The sequence below is a fragment of the Cupressus sempervirens genome, chromosome 10 (assembly GCF_028749045.1).
Source record: "Cupressus sempervirens isolate cs-2001-9-10 chromosome 10, ASM2874904v1, whole genome shotgun sequence".
Taxonomy (NCBI): Eukaryota; Viridiplantae; Streptophyta; class Pinopsida; order Cupressales; family Cupressaceae; genus Cupressus; species Cupressus sempervirens.
In genome coordinates this window covers 330,018,280-330,044,511 of record NC_143127.1, presented here as the reverse complement: position 1 = coordinate 330,044,511, position 26,232 = coordinate 330,018,280, and the positions used below count along the sequence as shown (strand labels likewise).

Genomic DNA, 26,232 nt, shown 5'->3' with positions numbered 1-26,232 from the left:
ATTGGTTTTTGCTCATTTACATCATGGATATCAAAAGCATCTACAAAAATATCATTAATGTCATGGAGTACTTTCTTCTACTTGAACTCCCTCTTTAGTTGTTCTTTCTTTGTCTTATAACTCAACAAAGCTTGTAGATTTTGCATTTGTTCCAATGTCATATTGTCAGGGTCATACTTGGATAATGTAATGACCTCATCTAGACTCATTATAGTCTCTAGAGATTCAAAAATTGTATTCATTATTTGTGATCATGGGGTGTTGTCACTTGGTAGTGATATTTGCAATTGTTTCCCCTTTGCACTTGGTCTAAATGTCTGTTGTTTAGTGTGCTCCTATTGAGTTGATATAACCTATTGAGCAAGTCTAATAGTTAATGCATCAGTGTGAACACTCGATAGTTGAATAAGAGCTTGGATGAATTCTCGCTCCTTAGGCTTCTCAATCTTTGTCCACTTAGATGGTTCTACCTCCTTATCTCCCTATAAGGCATCTTGAGCAAATTGGTTTGCATCTCCTTTCTCTTCTTCTTGTCCATCATTTACATGTATAGACTTTGGTAGTACAATGATGGCCTTGCCTTGATGGTTGACACTCAAGTTTGGAATAAATGTTGCTAATGTAACTTATATACCATCATTTGATGCACTATCCATTGAAGGATAATCTTGGATTTTTAATAAAAATAGATTGGCGCATGGAAGAGAGGTGTTTGAGGTGTTTGTTTCTACATGTTTCAAATCTTTGTCAATTAAGATATTCTAATTCTGTGGTGATGAATCAAGAAAATCCTCTATAGTGATAACATCTTTTTGTTCACCTCCCTCTACTAACTTCCTCACTTGTTCTTCTAATCCCCCAAGCTCATCATCATATTCTTTATTATCTAACTATATAACATCTCTTCCCTCTTCCTCTTTTTCTTCTTTCGCCGATGGAAGTAGCAATCCAAATGCTTTCTTTTGAACCTAATTTACTTTATTCTTTAAAATTCTATATGCCCTTACTTTTGGCATGAATTTCTTGGCATAATCTCTTAGGGAAATAGACATATATGTCTTTCCTAAGTCAAGCATTGTTTACAACAATGCAGTCTCCCTTATTTTCCTTTTAATGGATAATGCCCACTTCCATTTTGCATCTAATTTACTATAAAAATCCTTGGGAATACCCTTTCTTATTTCTATAGGCATACATTTGAATTTTTCCATCATATCTATCATGGCCTTGTCAACTTTCTCCTGATGTTTCTTATGCAAAGAATCATATTTAATTTGCTTAAAGCTTGTTATGTCAACCGAGTTCCTACTATTTTCACATACTTGATCAATTTTAATAGGAGGTCATTTGGGTACAATTTGAAGCTTGCTCATACCATTAGACTCTAGTTTCTCTCCTTCATCCTACTCCTCATTTGGTGTGACAATCAATTCCTTCTTGTTCTCTTTTTTGAACTCTACTCGATCTATTTTGATTGTTTCCTCTTAACAAATATTTTATTTATTTTAGCAACCAAGGGCTGAGTTGCCTTGAATCTTTTTAATATCCTCTTCTTAGGATCATGTTTAGGAGGTGTAATTATCTTCGTTGCATTCGTCTTTAGATCCTCCTTCACCTTAGGATCAAAAATTACAATTTTTTTCTGTTTGGTTGCCTTGGGCTCAACAACAACTTGCTCTTTACCCCTTGATTCCTCATCTTCTTCTTCTTCATTATCATATTTTTTGTCTTCACCTTCTTCCTCTATTATTTGAAGAGGTTCTTTACCAAGTTTTCTTTCAAGATTTGTGATCATCTTTTTCCTTTTCCTATCCATCTTGGGCACTTTTGTTTGCATCACCATTCTAAGCTTGGCCAACTCATAGTTGCTGAAGGGATCAACATCTTTGTTTATTTCTTAAAAGAAAAATGTAGTAATTACTGCAGTGATTTCATCCACATCTACTTTATATTGCATTGGTTTTAACCATGCAACCCTTGGTAACACTACCCATGCATATGGGAAATATTTATCTACCATGAAACAAACATCTTCATAGTAATCATCTACCATAGACTATGGGATCCTCATTCTATTCTTCATTTTTCTCTTAAATTCATCAAAATAATTATGTATTATGGTCTCAAAATTTCACCCAATTGTTAAATGAAAACATTGATTTTCTTAGTGACCATTCTTGTCCCATGCCATACTAGAGGAAATGAATTTTTCATGTCGAAAAATATAAAACTAGCAAAGATATGAACTTACACAAAGTGTTCTTGGCTTTCTAAATTGCTCCAAGATTTTTTGATGGTTGTAGTTGTAGCTCAACTAGGTCATAATTGTGATCTTTCTTTACAATTTTGTTACCTAGGTTGACTACAATTCATGAAACACTATTTAGTTGGCTTGACTTATATAGCTTGTGTGAGATTACACACATTGAAAACTTAACTAAAGGATCCTCAATTCCATCAATAGGCATTCCTCAACCATTCCATTTGGCCTTTATTTGATCCTCGATGACATTTTTCATTGCACATCTCATAGTCTTTTCTCTATCTAGGGTGGGATAACCAGTAACTCAGCGAATAATTTTTTAGTTTATCTCAATTGGTCCACCTTCCAACCACAATTTCATATCATGTACTCAACTTAGTATGATCTTTATCCATCCTACTTTGAATACTCTAGAAAATGCTGGGGAAAGAGTAAGCCCTTTTTTAACAATAATTTTGTTTTCATATTTCAATATTTTATTATCCAATAGCTTGTCATAAGCAACTCATATTTTATAATCTCCAATCTTTGCAACCTTTCACATGTAACATGATCAAACATTGTGAACCATCAAGATCTAGGTAGAATCAATGATAGGGCACCAAATGCGAATCTAGTCATTGCAATCTTAGGGTAGATCTTAAATTTGGGTGGAGGACATTGGTAGTTGCTCACAATCCATGTGTTACTTTCCTTCAACATCTATTTCCTAGATGCAAACAATGCCATTTTGAAACTAGGGTTTTGAAACTTAACTTCAAGAATTTTGAAAACAACTAAACACTTCAAACCAACCTTACTTAGTTCTTCAAATTTTTTGATGGCATGTTGTGATTTTCTCATTCTTTCACTAAAATCACTTGGTAAAAAAAAATGAACTACAAAAAATTGATATATACCTTCAATCTATCAAATTAGGTTTATAATAAATCCAATTTACTAAAGTAGGGGCATTATAGATGTTTTGGCCTTCACGCATCATTGTGATTGCACTTCTTTCCTTCAAATAATTGGTCATCATATTACCTTGGTTTTTTATGAATTCTCAACTCGTATGACATTACTCAGTCGCTATAGGCAATAAAATTGATGCTTGACATTGATTATGCATTGAATTCTTTTCCTTAATTCTTTTCTCAAATTTGTACTAGTGCATGTTTATTCATGCATATATGGACTTTCAATCACATTTCTTGTTAGGAACTAGTGTGTAATATATCATTCAAGTGTATAGTTCCAAACATACCATCTTTGCTTAGTTGGAAGTGGTGTGATCACTTGATCCATTAGATTTGGTGATCTCAACTTTGTTTGATCCATTACCTTCAGCTTCTACTTTCTTTTTCTAGGTTTGACTCATCTCCTTTTTTTTTTTTTTTTTTATAAGTTGACTTTGTCTTTTCCTTTGATGTGTTCATTGCTTGGTGCTAGTGCTTGGATTCTATAGTTCTTAATAGCATATCCAACCCTTGTGACAACTAAAGCAAACCAAGCTTCCATTTAACCACTTCTTGTAATTGCCTCTAAAATGTGTTCTAATGTAATTTTCTAGAATGTGACCATACTCTCCACAATAATGACAACTATACCATATGTTATAATCCCAATTGTAAGAGTTACCTTGCTTAGGTGCACATGCTTGCTTCTTAGATGTCTAGTTGAATTTTTCTTTTGATCTTCCTTCTTGAGTTCTATGTCCATATTTCTAACAAATGTAGTAATGTGCTTCAAATCTAGGTGCAGTAGGTGTATCACTTACCTTTGACCTACATTCATGTGCTTAGTGTCCTTTCTTCTTGCAAATAAAGAAATTACCCGTAAACTTAGGTTTAGGGTCTTGGTTACCATTCTTGGCTCTGTAAATGTTTGATGTGTGTCCTACTTTGCTACAATAATGACATGTAGGTTATCCTTAAGGTTTTGCATTTCTTTGCTCTTTACTCTTGGATGATTCACCTTCTTTAGTAGATGAAGAGTGATTGATATGTCCTAGACTAGAAGTATCACTAGATAAAATTGGTGAACTTAGCAGTTCTTCAAAGTATCTTTTAACTTCACTAAGTTTATTCATTCTTTTAGAAGTTATTTCTCTGATCTTAACTCATTCCTTAGTGGGTTACTTTGTGATCTTAGATTTTTTTATCTCCACATTCTTTCTGTTTAGCTCCTGATTTACAAGTAACAATTGATTCATCATGTCCAACTGATTATTTGTAAGCTTCTACACATTAGATGACCTTTCTTCAAGTCTAATAGCCATCTGACTCTTGTCTTCTTCAATCACGACTTTGTGTTCTTCAATTTTCTTTTTCTGTCCAATCACTTCACACAGTCATACTAATTGGATTTCATGTTCTCTCTTTAAACCTCTGACTTCTTCACTTAGATTGTTGTTCTACTCCAATAGGCCTACTATTGCTATATCACTTTCATTGGAATTCCAAGCAATCATTTGGTATCCACTTCTTTATAAAGTGTATCATTTTGTTGAATGGCCATATCTTTCCTTTTCTTAAGTATTTCCTTAAACCCTCTCTTGCTACTTCAAGTTACTACAATATGATTAGGATGTCAATCATTTGATTCTCAATGATCTTTCCCAATTTGTAAGCCTCTATCTTCAAGATCTAAACTCTCAAGCTGTTAGACTTCTTTTAAGAGAACAAAGCTCTGATACCAGTTCTAGGAAGTCTTACTAGGAAGCAAGATACTGAGAGTGGGGGGGGGGGGGGGGGGAGGTGAATTAGGATCTATAATTGATTTAACTCCTTAAAACAAAATACCATATTAACTATATTCACTCCTAATCCATCTTATATCTTATACCATATATCATGAACTATAAAATTGAAATGAATCTAGCTATTCATGACATCCATCAACATGAAAATGTAAACACATAACACAAAGATTTTGGTTACCCATAAACCCTTCAAGGTGAAGGTAAAATTGGGGTGGGGATGACACCCAAAAGTGTTCACAACTTCAACAATAAAGTTCACTAGTTATGGCTACAATTTTGATCACTTGTGATGATCTACCTTGTGAGGAGTCTGTGTTGTTAAGAGATTTATAAGATGATTAAGTCTACCTTGGTTAAAGGATTTGAACTCATAATAGTAAGCACTTTGTTAGGATATTTAATTAGGTCTATTAAAACCACTCAATGAAGAGTTTTTCCTTGATACACTAGTTATAATGTCTTAGTACCTAATCCTTCGGTTAGCACTTAATGAAAGATTATGGATCTCCTCTTCCCTTGTTTGAATTGATGTCCTTATCTGATTTAGTCTGTTCTGCTCTTCAATACTAGGTTTCTTTGTTTGATCTCTTTATCAAACTTAGCCTTCCTTTCTATGTCCTTGACCTTTTCACACATTCATGATCTTCCTTAAAACTAATAATTATTTAGAGTTTGTTTCCTTCTTAAATAGATAATCATGGAAGGTTCTATATCATAATCTGTGATCCAAAATTTACTCTTTTTCTACTTAGTCCCTCTGATTTTTTGATTGGTTACTCTACCTTCCTTGGCATTGATGTCCTTTGACAAGATACATAATTATCCCCTTAGCTATCTCTATAATGCAAAAATATCATATAGAAGTTGACCAAAATGGTTTACATAAGTGTTTGTGCCATTACAAACACATATGCCAAACTTGGTTTACTCAGCAATTGAATATCCCAACGTTCAGTCATAACTAATATTCATGTTTTCCCTTGGCTTCTATAGGCTTGACATGTACTGACTCACTCAACGTAAGTTAACTTTACATAGCTCGGTCTCTCTATGTTTCACTCAACATATATTGTGACTTGGTCTACACTGGGGTGCTCGATAACCTTTGACTTGTTTGACATGTAGGGAAAATATAAACAAGTCCATGTAGCTTGACTTTCATTGAATGGCTTGGTTGTAGTGACAACCGACCAATGCTACCTAGGAAATGACTAAGTGTTAGGCACTAATAGGCAACAAGGCTTAGAGATCAACACCAACTGGTCTTGAATCTTCCATGCTAAATCTATTTAATATCTCCTTGATATACTTGGATTGAGTTATGTATATACCATCTTTCACCTGTTGAACTTGCAATCCGAGAAATAATTTGATTGCTCCAAACATAGACATCTCAAAATCTTTCACCATTTCATCAACAAATGTTCTACACATCTGTTCATGACCTTAAAATATGATATCCTCAACAAATATGTTAGTAATCAAGATCATATCATTAGATCCACTCTTCAAATATGGATTACTATTTTCACTAGATCTTACAAAACCAATTTTCATCAAATATGAATATAACCTTTCATACCTTGCTCAGGGTGCCTACTTGAATCCATATACAACCTTTTTTAGTTTATATATCCATGTTCCTCTGTTCATGATCCACAAATCCTTCAAATTGCTAAATATAGACTTCCTCTTTCAGAATTTCGTTTAGAAATGAAGACTTCACATCCATTTGACAAGACTTGAATCCTTTCTTTATAAGCAACATATGTGATTAAAATTATCACTCCTATTCTAGTAACATGTGTAAATGTCTTATGAGAGTCAATTCCTTCTTGTGCATATATTTAGCATACCAACCTTGCTTTATTCCTTGTTACTTCTCTATTTTCATTCAATTTGTTTCTAAAAATTCATTTTGTGCCAATACCATTCTTATCCTTGGGTGTCCTTGCCAATGTCCATGTGTTCTCTATTTGTTCAATCGTTTTATTCATAGCATTGATCAAATTTTCATTCTCAAGAGCATTTTTTACTATTCTAGGATCAAATTTACAAATCTAACATGTATTGTTTTTCAACTTAGTTCTTGTCATGATTCCAACATCCTTATCTCCAATAATCTACTTCAGTGAATGATTCCTTCTTACATAATTTGCTAATACTAGCTTGGTTCTCTATTGTTTAGTATTTTCTCTTCCCAGTGAAGGTTCAACATGTTGCTCAATTGTAACTTGTTGTTGCTTAGGTATCATGTGTTGTCGCTTGGTTACTTCTAACTATTGCTCGAGTTGGGTACTTGATGAACCTTTTTGGACATATACAAATCTCTGATAATATTTAGGTTCTTTCTTGTTTTCTTCACCATTCTTTTCTACAAACTCATCAATTCTCACATTTGCAGTTCCCAACATTTTGTTAGTAATTTGGTTCAAATATTTATATGCTTTTCTTCTAGTGAAATGGCCTAGGAATATACCTTTATCACTTTCTGAATCAAAATTCCCATTTCTATCATCTTTTAGAATATAGCACCTATTTCCAAAGATTGTGAAATAACTAACATTTGGTGTATGTCCATACTATAGTTCATAAGGTATTTTGTTTGTACCTTTCTTTAGTTGTACTCGATTTACTGTATAAAAAGTTGCATTGATAAATTCTCTCTAGAATATTTGTGCAACCTTCTTTCTCAATTAACAATGTTCTAGCACAATCAACAATAGATATGTTCCTCCTTTGAACAATTCAATTCTCATTTCTAAAGATAGTAAACTCATTGGACATGAATTCTCCTCCTCTATTAGATCTAAAACATTTCAATGACTTACATATTTCTTTCTCAACTACCATTTGAACATTTGAAATGCATTAGAATTTTATTTTTTCAGAACATCACAAATATCATTCTTGAATAGTAATCAACAAATAATATGAAATATCTATCACCACAATAACTTTAAACCTTCATAGGACCACAAAGATCTATATGAACCAAGTCTAGCACATCATTATAAGAGTATGCCTTTCTCTTAAAACTTGACTTAGTCATTTTACCAATCTGACATTGCTTACACATCACTTTATTAGGTTTTCTTAAGCTTGGTAAACCTCACCCTTTTCTTCCTAGTAACCCTGATTATATTGCTAAAATTCACATGACATAACCTTTTATGTTGAATCCATATATCTTCAATGCTTACAATCAAACATGTATCCTCAATAGAATCTAGGTAGAATAGGTTACCTGTTGTTTATCCTCTAGTACCAATCAAGTTCCCAACATCATCATAGATTTTCATCTTTTGAGCTTGAAACTCCATTTAGTGACTTGAGTTATTGAATAAAGCCACACTCAATAGATTATATTTTAGTTGTTTCACCTAATAAGTATTTTCACATCTAATCTTCTCATATAGCATAATAATTTATTTTTCTTTCTCAAGACATGGAACATCATTTCCAATTTTGGTAGTTTTTCGATCATAATGTTCAAGCTTATCAATATCACCAGTCATCTGATGTGAACAACCACGATCAATAATCCATGTATCATTCTTACTAATATGTGAAATAAGAGACTTTTCATGTTCATACCTTTCATCATTAGAATCATCTTTTATTGCAACATACACAACTTCTTCAACATCAACTTGATTAGGAGTTTCATACTCCGTGTCCTATTCCTCTGGTATGTAACAAGACTTATTTCCTTTGTCCTTGTAGTTTATATTTCCATAGTATTTGTTCTCCCTTTTGTCGCTCCTTTCATTTTTTCTTTTGTATTAGAACATCCATCTGAAATGTGACCAACTTTATTACATTTAAAACATATCAAAGGTAGTTTATCTTTATACTTTCCTTTTCCACTCAGTAATATCCTTGCCTATAGTCACTAAAGCTCATCTAGGTATTTATCCTCTGATTCATACTCACTTTCATCTTGTTTTCAATGTGAACTCCTTTCTTTTCTTGAACTAACAATGATTAGTGATGACCTAAAATATGTTTTAATCTTAGGAAAACAATTATCAAAGTTATTCAACTCAAATATAGTCAATCTACCAATCAAAGCATCAAGTTTAATGCCATTACCAAGTATAGATCTTAACTCTTGAATAAGAAATACTCCAATAGTGATAGGTAACAGAGTCATAAGAACTTTTCTTACAACAACTTCTTCACTTATGGTTCCTCCAGCTCCTTTGATAGCATTAATCTTCTTGAATTCTCATATAATCAAACATTTCAGTAAAATTTTTAGCTTTCACTGTCAATACATTTTGATCTCCTCCATGCACTAGTGTAAGTTTGTCCCACATTTCCTTTGTAGTATAATAGTCATTGATAATATCAAATTCAACATCATTTAGGAAAGAAGCAATCTCTATCACCAGGGAGTTGCGTTCTTTCTTTTCTCTCCTTTGCACAACTGTCATAGGTCCATGGGCGACAATGTGTACTAATCATCTAGGTAATGCAATGCAAAGTGTCCAATTCTAAATAGATACAATCTCATCCTTATTTTCCATGATGATATGTTCTCCTTGTTCAAATTTGGTACCTCTCTATTATACATCTTCGAATCTTTACCTTAATTCTTTCAAACATTTTCCTCCAAGCACTAAAGCTCTAATACCAATTGTTAGACAAATAGGGAGGGGGGGGGGGGGGGTGAATCAATAGGCACTTCCAAACATTTCACCATACTCATAAAACTTTAACTTATTAGGAAATCAACTCAAAAAACTCATAAACTTCATCCACCTTAAACTAGTAAATAAAATTGTAGTTCCTAACAAGTATCAGGTTCATTGACTGACTTACAACAATTTAATAATTTGAAATGCATAAAGAAAATAACATGAAAAACATTCATCGACAAATTAACATAAGTATTTTTACTATGGAAACCTGATAAGGGTTAAAACCACCTAGGATTAGTCACCCAGAATAATTTCACTCTTCTGAAGTGAGTTCAATTAAGAGCCGATTCTATTAAAGGTTACAAGCACACTACTAGGTGTGACCCTATTAGGAGATTTTCACCAAACATCATCTAGAGCTTATCACCCTTCATTGAGTGATCTATTTAAAGGTATTAAAAATATTCAATGGAATTTCACCAAACAAATGGGTTTATAAATAAAGACTTTTAAATCCACTCAATTAAAGTATTTTCTTCTAGAAAGGTTAGTGAGTAACAAGAACATAATTTTTTTGAAATAACAACTACCTTTGTTTAATCAAATCTCCATTCTACACATCACTTACCTTCTTTGAATAGCCATTACAATATCATCATCACTCCTCTCCACTTTTCACTTTTAATCTACTCGATATGATCAATTCATTAAACAACTTTATCACCACCTAATCAACGAATAAACTAGCAACTTTATTTTTCCATTTCATGGGGTCATACATGGTTCCAATATTTTTATGTTTTTGTTTATTTCAAGCAAAACATTTAGAGTATACAAGCATAACACAAATTTCTAGGGTCTCCCTTTTTATATTTCCTAGATTAGTGACTAGCATGCCACACACACTTTCTAGACCATTTGGCCTATCTTGACACATACATAATCAATCTTCATGATATAGGAGTAATATATCACAAGGGTGTGCATATATAAATGCACTAAAAGTTTCAAGTATTGAAAGATTGACTATCCAACACACAAACCCGCTAGACCATTTGATCTTGCGCTTTTGTTTTTTCTACGAGATTGACTACTGAGAACACAAACCTGCTATACTATTCAATCATATCCGCTTAGTGTTTTTTACAATAAGGAACAAAATCCTTAATGGATTAGTTGACCTCTCTCTTTTCTAAATAAAAAATCTCTTGTTATGATTTTGGATATGATAAAGACTCAAGTCCGTTGGGGTTTGGTAGTTTATTTGTCTCCTTAGTCATGCTACAACTAGTTTTTATTTTGATCTACTATATAATGTGATATAGGAGCATCTTGGGTGTAAGAGAAATCTTGCATCACCCAATTTTATTTTATTTTCAATTTTTCCTATTTTAATAAGGACTAGTAGATAGGGGGTTGCTATTTCTAGGAGCTTGGTATTTTTAGAAATTTTGTCATACGAGCTGAGAATGTTCTCATTTTCTACAGGAAGCTTTAATTTAAAGTTGTAAGCCTAGTATAAAAATCTCATTTCTCAAGCATAAGTATTAGAGAAGTTATTGTGGATTTTTGGTGGAAATTTTGCAGAAAAAACTTTAGGTGCATCGTTGAAGGCATTAGAGTGCCCAGATGATGTCCAAAAACTTGACATTAGGGCATTTGCGCAATTTCATGTCTATAGATCATGAGCTAGTGTTTCCAAAAAGTGGTTATAATAGCCAATCAGAGCAATAGTTCGTGAGTTATGGCCTTTCAAAGTTGGACTACCTGAAATATCTAAAATAATTGTGAAAAATGTATTTGGCCAGCTCTATATGTATTGTTAGGCTCTATCGGCCATAGGTATTAAATTTCAATGCCTATAACCTCACTGGGCGACATAACATTGTCTATTTAAGAAAGGTGTAAACATTGTTTATAAGAACTCTGGGTGTAGTTCGCAATATTATCTTGCAGATTGCTTTAATGAAGGCACCCATGTGGGTTAGCATATTGTACTTCTGAATTCTATAATTTCACATTTGCAGCACAAATAAGAAGTCCATATTTTTTTCTTGCATTTGTTGTTGTTTCTTTGTTTCTATTATGTGTTTATGGTATTAAGGGGAGCATCCTTCATCTAGTGGTATCAGAGCTAGAACTCTTAAGTGTTTGGATAGATCACCGACTGTGAAGCAATTCACACTAAGACCATGGTTTGGGCTAAGCATGTAGATAGATTGCTGATTGTGAGTTAGTTTGCAGTAGGGCTTAAGCAAAAGAGCGAAAATCCCTCCACGAAGAGAGCATGGTGTAAGAGCTATAGGTGTTACACTTGAGGGTTTTAGAGCCCTCTAAACATAAACACAAGCATTGGAAGAAAAATTGCGTAGATGAATGAACCTTCCTATAAGAGATGAAAGCAAGGATGAGGATGAAGTAGAAGAAAATATCAAAGCATAGGTAGTTTTAAACCCAAAGGAAGAGAGGTTTTTTATGATAATCTCTAAGATTGGGTAAATACGTAAGTTTGAGGTTCCCACATTTTTAGGAAATCTTAACCCAGAGGAGCTAATCAATTGGATCAATGAACTAGAGAAGTACTTTGAGTATGAAGATATTGATGATCCTGATAGGGTGAAGTTTGTGAAGGCATACTAGTTTGGATGAACAATATTAAGGAGGCATACTAGTTTGTCCTAAGAGTTGAGAAAAATTGAGCAAGACATTTGACAACAAGAATAGTGGAAGAGGTTGTGGTGGAAGATTTGGTGGAAGTAGTAGTCAAAACTAAAGTGGAAACAATTCCAATCATTTCCATGATCAAAACAATAGAGATAAGAGAAGAAGAGGCAGAGGAAAAGGATCTAGAAGAGAAGGCTTCCATGGGAAATCTTTTCACTATGAAGAAGAAGGGCATAGAACATTTGAATGTACCCAACGCCAAGGAAGGAAAAACCAAAGAATAGAAGGCTAGGCTAGAGTTGCACATGTTGATGAAGATGCCAGATCCTCACATTCTAAAGATGTTGAAAAAGGATAAATCCTAGTTAATAGAAGAGTCCTACTGAGTGGTGAGAATGAACCTGATCAAAGAAGGAGCTTGTTTTGCACTAGGTGTAGATGTGAAGATAACTTTTGTGATGTGATCATTGATGGTGGGAGTACTGACAATCTGGTATCAGAAACGATGGTCTCCAAGTTGAATCTAAAGAGATAGAAACACCCGCATCCATACCGTATTGCTTGGCTACAAGATGGCCACAAGGTTATTGGTCAATGAGCACTTCTCTATGAAGTTCAAGATTGGAAACTACCAGGATGAGGTAATTTTTTATATCATACCTATGGAGATATGTTATATGTTGCTAGGTAGGTAATGACAATTTGACAAGCATTTTGTACATGATGGGCAAACAAATACCTACACTCTAACCAAGGATGGAGTGAAACATAAGTTGAAATCATTGAAGGAGATGAGTGAGAGACTACTTTCAAGACTAAAGAACGAATGTAAAAGTGGTTAGTCATGCCTTTTGGGTTACCCAATGCACTGAGCACTTTCATGCGGCTCATGAATGAGGTACTGAAGAAGTTTCTAGGTAAGTTTTTCATTGTTTACCTAGATGATATATTGATCTTTAGTAAGACACTAGAGGAGCATTTGATTCATATTTACAAAGTGTTTGATAAGTTGAGGGAAGAAAAGTTGTTGATAAACCTAAATAAGTGTAGTTTTGTAAACAAGTTAGTGTACCTGGTATTTGTAGTCTTAGTAGAAGGTTTGAAAATGGATCTAGAGAAAGTGAAGGCCATCCTTGAATGGCCTACTCCAAGGAGTGCAACAGAGGTTTTAGCAGTATTTGTGGACCCCTAACTGAAACAATAAGAGGGGATAGTAAAGAATTTAAGTGCATTGTAGGACCAAATAAGAGTTTTAATATGTTGAAACAAAAAGTTACTGAACAACCTTTTTTACCACTTCAAGATTTTAACAAGGTGTTTCAAGTAAACTATGATGCTAACGGTATTGCAATAGGAGTTGTTATGAGCCAATAAGGTAGACATATTGCTTATTACAATTAGAAATTGAATGATGCAAAAAAAAATTTCTATTTATGATCAAGAATTTTATGTTGTAGTTCAAGCATTGAAGAAGTGGAGACACTATCTTCTTCTTAAAGAGTTTGTTTAGTATACTGATCATCAAGCTTTGTAATATTTGAATAGTCAAGGAATATTAAACCAAAGTATTTGAAGTGGGTTGAGTTTTTGAAAAGTTATACATTTGTTTTGAAATACAGGAGTGGGAAGTCTAATAGAGTTGCATATGCTCTTTGCAGAAGACAACTTTTGCTAACAAAAATGTAGATAGAGATCGTTCAGTTCAAGGAACTTAGTACTTTATATCCAAATGATGCTGATTTTTATGAAGCGTGCAAGGCTTGTATAGAACCTATTACACTTTACAGGACAAAGTGGTTGGATTTCATGATCTAGGATAGTATGTTATTCAAAGGAAGCCAGTTGTGCATTCCCAAAAGTTCAATGAGAGAGAATCTCATCAAGGAGAGGCATAGTGGAGGATTGGCCAGACATTTTGGCAGGGATAAAACCATAGCTTTGGTTGTTGAGAATTATTACTGGCCATAGTTGCAACAAGACGTGAAAATGTTTGTACAAAGTTGCAGAGTATGTTAGATGGAAAAAGGAGTGAAGCAGAATATAGGACTGTATCAACCATTACCTATACCAGAGAAGCCATTAGAGATGTCAACATGGATTTTGTTCTTGGATTACCAAGGGCACATCAAGGGCATGACTCTATTTTTGTGGTGGTTGAAAGGTTTTCAAATATGACACACTTTATTCCTTGTAAGAAGACTAGTGATGTTGTTCATGTGGCAGAGTTATTTTTTAGAGAAGTGGTGAGACTACATGGTTTGCTAAAGAGTATAGTTATAGATCGAGATACCAAATTTGTTGGGTATTTCTGGCATACATTATGGAAGAAGTTAAAGATAAATTTGAAGTTCAGTCCATCACATCATCCACAGATTGATGGACAGATAGAAGTTGTGAATAACAGTTTGAGAAACTTGCTAAGATGTTTGGTTGGAGACAAGATAAAAGGATGGGATATGATTTTACCACAGGTAAAATTTGCATATAATAATTCTGTCAAAAGGAGTACTTGTAAATCACCAATCTAGATTGTATATGAGAATAGTCCCATAAATGCTTCTAAATTGAGGTAGTTGGATAAAGGAGACAAAATTAGTGCTGGAGCAGATGAATTTCTTGAACATTTGAAGAACATCCATGAGGAGGCAAGGAAACACATCATAAAGATGAATAGACAATACAAGCCTAAGAAAGATAAGAAAAAGAGGTATAAGGAATTTCATATTAGAGATGAAGTCATGGTTCATTTGAGAAAGGAGCATTTTCCAATGGAGTATTCTAGCAACTAGTTTGGCTACAAAGTAGATTGAGGAGATACAGGATAGTCATGTTGGCAAAAGTAAAATGAACAAAACTTATGAGGAATACCTGGTCATGTGGAAAGGGAGACTAGTAAAGGATTCATCATGGCTAGCAAGGGAGGATGTTCACCATCTTGGTTTTCCTCTAAACACCTAAGACATGACAAAGTCACTTCTCAAATTACCCTAGGTGCCAGATGTAGGAGCATCCTGCATATAAGAGAAATCTTGCATCACCCAAAAATATTTTATTTTCAATATTTTCCATTTTAATAAACACTAGTAGACAAGGGGTTGCTATTCCTGGGAGCTTGCTATTTTTAGTAAGTTTGTCATATTAGCTAAAAGTGTTCTCATTTTCTACAAGAAGGTTCATTTTAGAGTTGTAAGTCTACCATAAAAATCTCATTGCTTAAGCATAAGTATCAGAGAAGTTATTGTCGATTTTCGATGAATTTTTTTTAGAAAAATCTTTAGGCTTACCATTGGAGGCCTTAGAGTATCCAGATGAGATTTGAAAATTTGGTAGAAGGGCACTTACATGGTTCAAAGCCTGTAGATTAGGAGCTGATCTTTCTGAAAAGTGGTTATAATAGGCAATCAGAGCAAAGGTTCATGAGTTATGACCTGTCAAAGTTGGGTTACCTAAAATATCTAAAATAATTGTCAAAGATGTATTTGGCTGACTCTATATGTATTATTAGGGACTGTCAGCTCTAGACATTAAGTTTCAATGTGTAGAACCTCCTCAGGTGGCATAAAATTGCCTATTTAAGAAAGGCTTGAACATTGTGTAGAACAACTCTGGGTGTAGTTCACAAAATTGCCTTTCAGATTGCTATAATGAAGGCACTCATGTGGGCTAACATATTGTACTTGTGAGTTCTATAATTCTACATTTGCGGCACAAATAAGAAATCTATATTTTGTTGTCACATTTGCTATTGTTTCTTTGTTTCTCTTGTGTGTTTATGGTATTAAGGGAAGCATCCTTCATCATCATGAGTATGAGGTAGGTTGATACTCCTACTAAAGTGGGTGCTAAATGTACTATCTTAAAATTGAAGAACCCATCATTTAAGATCTTTTACCTTCTACAATTCAGTGATTTTATGGACCATGGATTTATTTGTGCTTAATCTTTTCTCTCACACATTGTTATCTCTTTTGCAATTACACCTATGTACTTTTGGAGAGCTCAGGGTTACTCCTTCTTAGGATAACCCTAGAATAGGTTAGCCTAGTAAACCTATACTAGTAGAGGTCAGCCGAGTCGATTTGCATCCTAGGTAGTTTTGGTTCTCGGACTAGTTTTATACTGCAGAGTTAATTTACAAAATTCATTGGCTTTGTAGGCTTGCTTTGTTTCCAATACTAAAAAATAGTATATAAGGAAGCTTGTTCATCAAATTTTCTCATGAAAAAGACATCTATACACACATGTAGGAATTTAAAACTATAATATTTAAGGCATTCGTCAAATTTTAAGGAAATTTGCTAAGCATTCAAGGTGTTCTCAAGATTTAAAGTTCCTTTTTGAGCATTTCCTCTTCAAGATCTTGCATTTTGTTGGTCATCAAGAGAGGAGATCTGCATTCTGGCTTTCATCATCTTCTTCTTTTGTGCACATCTATATCCATGGCTTCATGATTTGGTATTTGTTAGATCAACTGCATTTGTGGAGATTTTCTACATCCTTCTTTCTAGATTTGACATCAACTATATTATAGCATTGCACAATCTTTATTAACAAGAGGTTTATCAAGTAAGGTGAATATTTAAATTTGTCTTACTTCCTTGCATGGTTTTTTATACAATGTCTTTCAAGGATAATTCCTATATGGGAGCTTGACAAAGGAAAGGCAGTCCCCCCTCCTCCCTCCAAAAATAAAAAATAAAAATAATTTTTTCTTGTGTGATGGAACATGGTGTCAAAATTACAAAATAAAATTTGGAATCTATCAATTGCAAACATAAGGAAAAAATTGGTTTGAGTTGGTTTCTATGCTCTAGGAATATGTTTTCCATCTCATAAACCTACTGATATATGTCATCCAAATTGAGCTATACCTAGAGATCTAAGATTATTGAGGTTTCTTAGGTTTTCAATTTTGATCACATATGCACATTATTTTTTCTATAACACTTGTAGATATGTAGTTCATAGTTAAAATGGCCTTCCCTTTGCATATTTTGATGTCACATTTTCACCCTTTGTTTTTGATTGAAGAGCATCATGTTGGAATACTTTAGAATAACTAAGGAGGCGGGGGGGGGGGGGTGGTGAATAAATTATCCAAGATCCAAATATACAAATAAAACTTTTCATTACTTCAACTTATCCTTATGCATGCATTGACCATTCAATATCTTAAACATATGCATATTACAGTCCTATGCCAAAATAACTCTGCAGAAATGTAAACATGCAAAACTATAAAATCAATCAAACATTTTTACACATGGATTTTACGTGGCAATCCAATTTGAGAAAAATCACGAGTGACATGCTAGCAATTTTCACTCTCCTAAAGTGGGCTCTGTGAAGAGCCAACCCTGTTAATGGTTATAATGCACACTGTTAAATATGACCTAGTTAAAGGATATCAATCACCCTATTAGGAGTGAGTCTTTTTAAAGAACTTTAAAACATTCCATTAGAATTTCATCTTGTTAAAGGATTTACTAACAACTATTAGGTCAACCTTAATCCAAAGGATTTATCTAGACTGATATAATTACTAGAGAGTAACAACATGACTTGATCTGATAACAATAACAACTCACTTGTAGATTACAAATCTCACATTTAGTCCTCCATTTTGCTTGACATTCATCCTATTTGTCTCTAACAACTTGTTCACCTTTCAAGCATTCATCTCCTTAAGCCTTCTTTCTTTCATCACAAATAGAGCATTTAGGTCTTTTTCCACTTAACCACAATTGTCATATCTAGGGTTAGGTAAGATTCAATGAATGTCCACTTTTCCATTTTGGCCCTTTTAGAAACTTCCTCTACAATCCTCTTTGAAATTGCCTCAAAATAGTTTATCTTGAATTTTGTGCCACCAACTTATCATAGTAATCTTCCACATGCTTCACACAATTCAAGAAATCAACATTGTTGGCTTAGATTCATTAAATCTTTAATTTAACACATTTTACTAGCACTAATTAATAATAATTTGTTTGCTCGGCTAACACTGTGTTTTGATGCTCGGCCAACACTAGGTTTCTCAGTATCCACTAGGTCCTTACTAGTGCTCAACACATAGTAACTCTCTTCTCTCGACACCAACTAGATTTCTCTTGCTTGGCTCATACTAACTTTCTTCACTCGATACATACTAAACTTACTTCACTCGGCTTCCATGATTTTTTGCTCAGCTTGCACTAACTTTGCTCGGCATGTACTGTTTTCTCGGTTGGGCCTGGTAGACACTTTTCTTTTCTTAGCCTCCTTCAAGTCTTTTCTCAAGTATCTTTTCATTATAACCTTAAGTAGATAAACAATACATTATATCATCAATGTCTTGCTTGGTATTAGTTTTCCTTTTATACACCAAATAACTCAACCTTCCTCTAAGTTCCCTTGTTATCCTTTCTTTTCAAATCCTCTTCATCAATCAAACAAATGATAGAATTTAGACCAAAGTAAACAATTATCTCACCAAAAAGTAGTAGGTTTGACATCGGTGACAAAATAATGATTGTTCTATGATAGGTTTAATCAATCTTCTTCACTTCAATGATCTCCTTGCAACACATTCTGGGTTGCCTTGTAATCCTACCTATTTTTTTTCATTTCACCAGCCACTTTCAAGTTCAAGTTATTGTAGATTTCTTGTGTTGGCCGAGTTGTCTAGTATTGCACAAGTGTTCCTTCATGTGCTGAGTGAACTTGATATTTGATGATGTTCGATTCCTTCTTTGATTGAGTTTTTCTATGATTGGATCTTAGTTCGATCCACCTTATGCATTTAATTTGGATTGTAAATTTAATGTTAGGATCCTTTATTGGGATGTGTGCAGTCCATTTTAAAGTCCATCTTTCTATTATGTAATGATCTAGAATTTTTTTATAAGTCATTTTGGCAAGTATAAATAGGGGTATTTAGGTTTAAATTAGGTAGGACCAAGTTTTTTAGAGAAGATGTTTCTAGAGTAGTGAATTTAATGCTAGATCCTGGATTTTTAAGTTGTATTTTGTATTTGGCTATAACCCATAAAGGCCTCACTATTAGGAATAATAGCCACCAATATAATTGAGAGAGATGGGGTGGGGTGAGTTAGTTATATGGAAATTAAAACATTTATCCTCTTAAACAATCTTAACCAATCAATGAATATAAGCAACAACCATAAAGAGATGCTCATAGATAATTACACTAGATATGTTGACTAGGGAAACCCTTGATCAGAGGGAAAACCCTGGTGGGAATGATGCCCATAAAATGATGTATTAATATGAATATTCCTTGTTAGAGGATGGACCTGTAAGGAGTCTTACAATATTTAGTACAAAGAGTCCTTGTTAAGAGACTTTGAATCCCTGTTAGGAGATTCCAACCCTATTAGGAGTTGTGCCAATCCTATTAGGAGTTGTGGAAGGTAGCTGAACCCACCGTCCAAATAGCTTTAGGATTAGATCAATGAACCTAATATCCAATTGACCTCGGTATTATTACTTTTAGAATAATAGATGTATAACAAGTTTCCACCTTTTCCTCTTTCCAGTACATCGAAATCCTTCACCTTCAGATCATGCAATCAAATCTAGGACTTTTAACTTAGTAACAAAAACCATTAAAGTCACTTACAAGCATAGGTAGATTACTCTACTTTTGTATCACTTTGCTACTTAGTAATTCACAACTGTTCTCTACTCATCTATATGTAAAACAAGGAAAACATCTTTCCTTTATACCATGTTTAATAATAAATTCTTGAGTTAGCTTTCCACACATTAATTGAATGAAATACTCATTTAATTCATTTTTGTCAGCTTGTAGTTATACACAAACTTTCACACGTGCAACTTCTATACATGCACACTCACTGATGTCATCAATGATCAGTATAATATCTCAAGTTGATTATGCAACCCTTCACTACAATTGTAATGAACTATGGAAATCATACAATAGGAACTACTTTCCTAATACTGTATTTCCATATGGTTCTCTGTAGATCAACCATATCTTATGTACACTATTGATTCAGGTTCTGCGCACTTACCCTTTTCACAAATACACAATGTAGTATCAACTGGTAACTACACATCATTAGACAAGTAATATAATGTTCTCAATACAAAAATCACAATCTACTGCTCTGCCAGTCTATTACAAACTTATTACTATGTTGTCATCAATGACAAACATAGTTATAAATACATCATATCAATGTTCTTCAATGCTCCCCCATAGCATCAACATTCATGCTAACACTCATAACTGGACATGTATGCTGATAATTGGATGAATCAATAAAAAGGTTTACCGATCCTCTCTCCTTGGAGTTGTTCTCTGTGTTGTTTTCTTTCATTGTGTTACTTAGTAAGGTGGTTGGATAGTTAGGTGTGTCTCTAGCCCTAGCTATTTAGATCCCTCCTTGAATCAGGTTGCATCGGAGCTTGAGGTTCTTCCTTGTGGAGATTGGAATGTGAAAAACACCAAGTTGAATTTGGTTAAGGGTAACAGATCTTTAGATTTGACCTATAGCTTTCAAAGGGTTGCAATATTGCATGAACTTGTTCATCAAGATGGTTTGAGGCAGAGGAAATTTTGATACTGCTATTATGGACATGTTGATCTAATTGCAACCAAGTTAGATGCTACTTAGATAACCCTGAGGAGAGGAGCGCATGTGGATAAGGTGAGTGATGATGAAGCAATGACATCAAACTCTAATCCAAAACTTGAGGAAGGTTAGGATGAGGAAGGATTGTTGAGAGTATTATTTAGGGAACATTCAAAGCTTGCTATGGAAGTTGTTCCTTATGATGGAAAATTGGACACTTATGTTGTGTTGGATTGGATCTCTGATATGGAGATGTCTTTTGAGTTTGAAGGTACTCTTGATAATATCAAGCTAAAGATTGCAGCCATTAGGTTGAAAGGTCATGCCTCACCATAGTTGGAGCATTTGCAAACCGATAGACAGAGAAGAGAAAAAGAGAAGATAAAAAATTGGTTGAAAATGATGAATAAAGTAAAGATTTTCCTTCCTATTGATTACCAAGTTAGCTTGTTGAGAAAGATGCAAAATTTGAGACAAAAAGACATGAATGTAAAAGAGTATATTGATGAGGAATTCTATAAACTAGACATCAGATCTAGACATGTGGATGACAAGGTTGAGGACATTGCAAGGTATTCAAATGGATTGAGATCTAGGATTCAAGATGACATAAGTTATTTAAAATTGGAAAGTGTGGAATAAGAAGATTAATATGCCTTGAAAATGGAACAGATCTTGACAAAGAAGCATGAACAAAGAGTTAGATGTGGTAGATTCTAGAGAAGGTAGAGGTAGATGTTATGGAGAAAGTGACAAATCTAATAATTCTATGCAAGATAAGGATAAGTTTTAGTTGAAAAGTGATGACAAAGGAAAGACTAAATCAAATGGTGGTAATTCTTACTGAGGAGGTACTAGTTCTTACTGAGGAAGAGGTAATTCTTATTCTAGAGGAGGTTTTCATGGTAATTATATTAGATGTGGCAAAGAAGGACATTGATCCTTTCAATATAGATGTGGCACTAGAAGTTTAACAAATTTGGCATCTAAAGAGCTGGTTACAAAGTTGTAGTTGCTGAGGCTGAAGCATCCTAAACCCTATCATGTTTCATGGATCAAGGATGAGGATAAGATTTATGAAATCAAAGATTGGATATTACTCTAACGATGTTCTATGTGATATTATGCCTATGGATTGTTGTCATATTTTGTTGGGTAGACCTTGGGAATATGATAAACATGTTGTGTATGATATAAGATTGAATCAATATACTATTTGGATGAATGGAGTTATGGATACATTGATGCCTTTGATTGAGTCTCCCAATGAGATAAACTATAGTATTGTTAGAGCTTGATTGGTTAATTGAAAGCAAATTGAGAAGGAAATGAAAAAGAACCAAGTCTATTTGGTTATAATTCATAAAGGGCCAAGTTGTGCTAGTAATGGTCAAGTGATAGAGCATAGCAATGGCTTAGAAACTAATAGAGGCTGAGTGACAACATAAGAAGACAGTATAAGCCAAGTGCCAATAGAAATTGAAAGCTTGTTGAATGAGTGAAAAAAAAATTGTTGTAGAGGGTATAAGTCATTATATGGATTTGATTGCTGGAGCTAGTTTTTTGAATACATCGACAGAGAATGAAGAACTCAATAGACAAGTGCAAGAGTTGTTGCAAAAATGTTTGATCAGAGAAATTTTGAGTCCATGTGTTTTACTTGCTATATTGGCACCTAGGAATAATGGAGATTGGAGAATGTGTGTTGATTCCTCCATAGCTCCCCCAAAATGGTAGAACTCCTCTATCAATGAACATACCGATGTGGCTCCAATATGAAAGAAACAAAGGTAGTGGACAAGGAGGGTGAAATCCCTAAAAGCAAGCTAAATTTGGAAGTCTTAGTTGATGCTTAAAGGATAATGCATGAGAATCTGCAATGAAATCTCCAATAGAGGTGGGATAATTGGTATGCTAAATCTATCATCTGAGAGAAGATGTGTGTTATCTGATATATCCCTAACAACTATAGTAGGTGGCTTGATGAGTAGAGCTTTAATAATAGGTAATGTTGAAGAGTAGTCTTGTGCAATGGATGGACTCTAAATATGAGGTGGAGGTGTAGAAGTTACAACAATGGTCTTAGGAATAACACATAACTTCAAGTGATCCAACTTCACCTCAGTAGTCTCTCGTAAAGGAGAGCAAGTCTCCGATCGTGGAGATGGTGGACCAAAATGAGAGGAGTAGTATATGTGGGAAGAATGATAAAAAATCCCTCTAGCAACAATATTTCATGTCTCACTATCTCTAATATGCACCAAATCTTGTGCAAACTGAACTATCTTCCCTGTCCCAGTATGTGTAATCTGATAAATAGAGAGAAGGTTAGAGGACAAAGATGGAACACAAAGTACATCATGAAATGTACCATCATCAATGCCAATATAACCTTTCCCACATACAACCATAACAATGTTGTTCCCCATCAAAATGTGTGGAGTAGGAGAAGCCTCAAAAGAAGAGAACAAATATTGATAAGATGCCATATGGTGTGAAGAACCTAAATCCAACAATCATCTAGAAGAGTGTGGAGTAGTAGTTGCACATAGTGCATGACCCTTTCCGATATCTTTCCAATCTAATTGAAATGATGATGATGAAGAATATTTGTGAGAAGTAGCAGGAATAATAATGTTTCTCTTTTGAAGGAAAGTTGTGAAATTTGAAACCTATTTGGCATCGCCATCTAACTTCTTCTCATAGCAATGTAACTCATTATGATTGGGCTTATTACAATAAGAACACTTCGGTATTTCTAGCTTTGATTTATGTCCCTTAGGAGGTGGGCTTGATGGTAGAAGCAAAAATCTAAAAGTTTCCATGAAGTTTAGAAAGAATCATGTAAATGCACTCGGTGTCAATCTTGGTTTTCGCACAACCTTGCATTAAGATCTCTTTTGTTTTAACTTCATCAAAAAGTCCTCAATGGAAGGAAAATAATCTTGTACAAGAGAGGTAAGTTTTGCCTCAATCTAAAGTGCCCTGAACTCATTCATAGTACCAAACAAGCCATCAAGCTTGGTCTACATAGCTAGAGGGGTATTGCACCCATCAAGATGAAACTATAGACTACCAAATACTTGTAAAGAAATCAACCCCATTGCCTCATCCATCTTGTTCTTGTATTACATGACCTCAAATGGCCTCAGTAATATTGGCTAGATTGCATGTAACCAGGACAACAACACTTTTGATCAGAGAAGTCATGTCATTAGGGTTTTCCATGTGTGATAGTTATGAGGGGTCAGAAGTTCTAGACAAGAGGAGGTCTCGTCCATTATTTTAGAAGGTGTTGGAATTTTTTTGAAAACATTCTGGTTTACTAATGTAAATAACATAAATAATAATAGAAAACACCCTTCACAATACAAAAAGTTGAAGTCCAATTGCTAGAAGGAATGAGTAAATAAAATGAGAGAAGATCAGTTTGAGAATCACATGCACCTTTAAGAAATACTGATGAAAATAACACAAAATTTAGATAGGGCTCAAGAAGAGCTTTTTGATGCTTCTTTTAGATCAAAAAATAGAACTAAAATGAGCAAGTTATGTCCACTAGAATGCAAGAAGAATCATCTGACTTCATTGGAAAAAATAGGTAACCAAACAAAACCAAATACCAAAATATCCTCCATTAATGCATGCGTCTCAAAATCAAATTTGCAATGATATTTTGTTGATGGGTGCATGGATGTCAAATTAAACATTTTTTGAATGATGTCACCCTCTACATTTGCAAGTACCCTCCTGCACCATCAATACTTTTCTAAGTACATATGCTCTTGAGTTTGTCTTCAAAAAAAACTTTATAAAGTTTTTTAATACTTTATTAAAGTTTAATATAGACAACTTTTTTTTTCAAAAAAACCCATTATTTTTTTTTGAAAATATCACCTCAAGAAGTGTGCACAAGGTCATACAACCCTGTTGGGCAAATATTTTTTTCCACATAATACAACATTGGCCAAACAAGATGTGCTTTATATTAAAATGGGGGTTTTGACATCTTTTGAATCCAACTGTAGTATCCATTTGGGCTCAAAGTGCATCCAATTTGAAAGACCCCATATTTTCATAGAAAACAACAAAAAATCACAAGATTTGTGTAAAAAAAATTGTGTACATTCTGTACTCCAAACAAGAATAGGTAGCTAGAAGCAAAGCTCTGATATCATCTAGGATTTGATAATGAACAAATCCATAGATCCTTGGATATCTTGCATGCAAATAACCTATTACGAGGAAGTAAGAAACACAAAGAGAGAAGGGTTTGCACAATAAACAAAAAGATTACATTTACTTGTGCAAAAGAAAATGAATAATTTACAACTGATCAATCTTGGTGAAGGAGATAGAAAACCTAAAAGGGAAACCCTAAGAGGTAAATGACATTTAATAATTACTAATTAATTATTAAATGGAAAAGCAAGTGCATAAAGGGAATCTTAAGAAGGGGGTAAAGGTAATTTAATGAACGAAATTAAATTAACCTTTTACTCTAACAATAGTTTGGACTAGTGTGTAACCTATCCACATCTTTAGCTATCATCTCTTTCTTCTATCTTAGTGCTTTCCAAATCCATGGAAAATAATATTGGAACACATATTCCATCAAAGAAAGATCATATAGGAAGTTTCCTTAAATAATTTGAAGCATATTCTTTAATGCAATTTATTTTTCCTCATGATAATAAAACTACATTATAAAAATCCTTAACACATGGGTAAATCAAAATTTCCCCATCAACAAGTTTTTATTTTAGAAACACTAGTAGAAATTGCATCATTTTGGCCAAATCTGTATAAATTGACATATTACAGTACGATCCTACACAAATCCTATAAAGTTGTGAACAAATTATGCAAGCATATTGTAATGGTTAGAGATGATGGGAAGACAGAAGGTGAGCGCACCATGTAGCGGAATCACCAGAGTTGGGGAGACTAGTTCAATTGAGGAGCCATTCTATCCCATTGCAACTATGGATACCAAAACTTAGTGCCTTTTTAAAAATCATGTTAACTATTTCTGATGTAGGCATATTTTCTATCACATTAGAAGGGATAGTTTTAGTCTAAATGATGTAAAATTCAGTGTGGTACATGGACACCAAGGACCTTTGGATAGTAAAAGTAGAAAACCCTTGGCAAAGCAAGTTGTGATATCCTAATTCAGCATCTTCTTGAGGAATTCACACAATACAAGCCCTATTGAAGCTTCTATGAATTTTAAAATGAGTGAGGAATGCGAGCATCTATGACATTAAGAAGAACTAACTATGTGGTTAGTGAAGAGCTCATGAAAGTGAA

The 26,232-nt window shown here is 33.9% G+C and overlaps 1 protein-coding gene across 1 annotated transcript in view; it reads right to left on the bottom strand.

Moving 5' to 3' along the window:
• Positions 1 to 26,232, bottom strand: part of LOC149533956 (MADS-box protein JOINTLESS-like) — a 177,469-nt gene that overhangs the window by 33,015 nt on the left and 118,222 nt on the right. The window lies entirely within an intron of this gene.